Raw genomic sequence first — 2,568 nt, 5'->3', positions numbered from 1 at the left:
GTGCTGAGGTAATACAGTAAGAGTGCTGCTCAGCGTGAGGTAATACAGTAGGGAGTGCTGCTCAGCGTGAGGTAATACAGTAGAAGTGCTGAGGTAATACAGTAGGGGAGTGTGAGGTAATACAGTAGGGGAGTGCTGAGGGTAATACAGTAGGGAAGTGCTGAGAGTAATACGTAGGGAGTGTGAGGTAATACAGTAGGGAGTGCTGCTCTGCGTGAGAGTAATACAGTAGGGAGTGCTGCTCAGCGTGAGGTAATACAGTAGGGAGTGCTGCTCAGCGTGAGGTAATACAGTAGGGGAGTGCTGCTCAGCGTGAGGTACTACAGTAGGGGAGTGCTGCTCAGCGTGAGATACAGTAGGGAGTGCTGCTCAGCATGAGGTAATACAGTGGGAGTGCTGCTCAGCGTGAGGTAATACAGTAGGGGAGTGCTGCTCAGCGTGAGAGTAATCCCCCAGTAGGGAGTGCTGAGGTAATACAGTAGGGGAGTGCTGCTCAGCATGAGGTAATACAGTAGGGGAGTGCTGCTCAGCGTGATACAGTAGGGAGTGCTGCTCAGCGTGAGGTAATACAATAGGGGGAGTGTGAGTAGCTCACAGTGAGAGTGCTGCACAGCGTGATACAACAATAGAGGAGTGCTGCTCAGCGTGAGGTAATACAGTAGGGAGTGCTGAGGTAATACAGTAGGGGAGTGCTGAGGTAATACAGTAGAAGTGTGAGTAATACAGTAGGGAGTGCTGAGGTAATACAGTAGGGGGAGTGCTGAGTAATACAGTAGGGGAGTGTGAGGTAATACAGTAGGGAGTGCTGCTCAGCATGAGTAATACAGTAGAAGTGCTGCTCAGCGTGAGGTAATACAGTAGAAGTGCTGCTCAGCGTGAGTAATACAGTAGAGTGCTGCTCAGCGTGAGGTAATACAGTAGGGGAGTGCTGCTCAGCGTGAGGTACTACAGTAGAAGTGCTGCTCAGCGTGAGATAATACAGTAGCTGCTCAGCATGAGGAGTAATACAATGAGGGGAGTGCTGCTCAGCGTGAGGGTAATACAGTAGGGAGTGCTGCTCAGCGTGGTATACAGTGGGGGGAGTGCTGCTCAGCTGCTCAGCATGAGAGTAATACAGTGGGAGTGCTGCTCAGCGTGAGGTAATACAGTAGGGAGTGCTGCTCAGCGTGAGGAGTAATACAGTAGGGGAGTGTGAGGTAATACAGTAGGGGAGTGCTGCACAGCGTGAGGTACTACAATAGAGGGAGTGCTGCTCAGCATGAGAGAATACAGTAGAAGTACTGAGGTATACAGTAGAAGTGCTGAGGTAATACAGTAGAAGTGTGAGGTAATACAGTAGGGGAGTGCTGAGGTAATACAGTAGGGAGTGCTGAGGGTAGGGGAGTGTGAATACAGTAGGGGAGTGCTGCTCTGCGTGAGGTGATACAGTAGGGAGTGCTGCTCAGCGTGAGGTAATACAGTAGGGAGTGCTGCTCAGCGTGAGGTACTACAGTAGGGGGAGTGCTGCTCAGCGTGAGTACTACAGTAGAAGTGCTGCTCAGCGTGAGGTAATACAGTAGAAGTGCTGCTCAGCATGAGAGTAGCCACAGTAGAGTGCTGCTCAGCGTGAGGTAATACAGTAGGGGAGTGCTGCTCAGCGTGAGGTAATACAGTAGGGGAGTGTGAGGTGATACAGTAGGGGAGTGCTGCTCAGCATGAGGTAATACAGTAGGGGAGTGCTGCTCAGCATGAGTAATACAGTAGGGGGAGTGCTGAGGTAATACAGTAGTGTGAGGTAATACAGTAGGGAGTGCTGCTCAGCGTGAGGTAATACAGTAGGGGAGTGCTGCTCAGCGTGAGTAATACAGTGGGGAGTGCTGCTCAGCGTGAGTAATACAGTAGGAGTGCTGCTCAGTGTGAGGTAATACAGTAGAGGAGTGCTGCTCAGTGAGAGGTAATACAGTAGAAGTGTGCTCAGCGTGAGGTAATACAGTAGGGAGTGCTGCTCAGCGTGAGGAGTAATACAGTAGGGGAGTGCTGCTCTGCGTGAGGTAATACAGTAGGGAGTGCTGCTCAGCGTGAGGTAATACAGTAGGGAGAGTGCTGCTCAGCGTGAGGTAATACAGTAGAGGAGTGCTGCTCAGCATGAGGTAATACAGTAGAGAGTGCTGCTCTGCGTGAGAGTAATACAGTAGAGGAGTGCTGCTCAGCGTGAGGTAATACAGTAGGGGAGTGCTGCTCAGTGTGAGAGTAATACAGTAGGGGAGTGCTGCTCAGCATAAGGTAATACAGTAGGGGAGTGCTGCTCAGCGTGAGGTAATACAGTAGGGGAGTGTGAGGTAATACAGTAGGGGAGTGCTACTCAGCGTAAGGTAGTACAGTAGGGAGTGCTACTCAGCGTGAGGTAATACAGTAGGGAGTGCTGCTCAGTGTGAGGTAATACAGTAGGGGAGTGCTGCTCAGCGTGAGGTAATACAGTAGGGGAGTGCTGCTCAGCATAAGGTAATACAGTAGGGAGTGCTGCTCAGCGTGAGGTAATACAGTAGGGGAGTGTGAGGTAATACAGTAGGGGAGTGCTACTCAGCGTAA

The sequence above is a fragment of the Oncorhynchus keta genome, unplaced genomic scaffold, assembly GCF_023373465.1.
Source record: "Oncorhynchus keta strain PuntledgeMale-10-30-2019 unplaced genomic scaffold, Oket_V2 Un_contig_3736_pilon_pilon, whole genome shotgun sequence".
NCBI lineage: Eukaryota > Metazoa > Chordata > Actinopteri > Salmoniformes > Salmonidae > Oncorhynchus > Oncorhynchus keta.
This window is presented reverse-complemented; position numbering follows the sequence as displayed.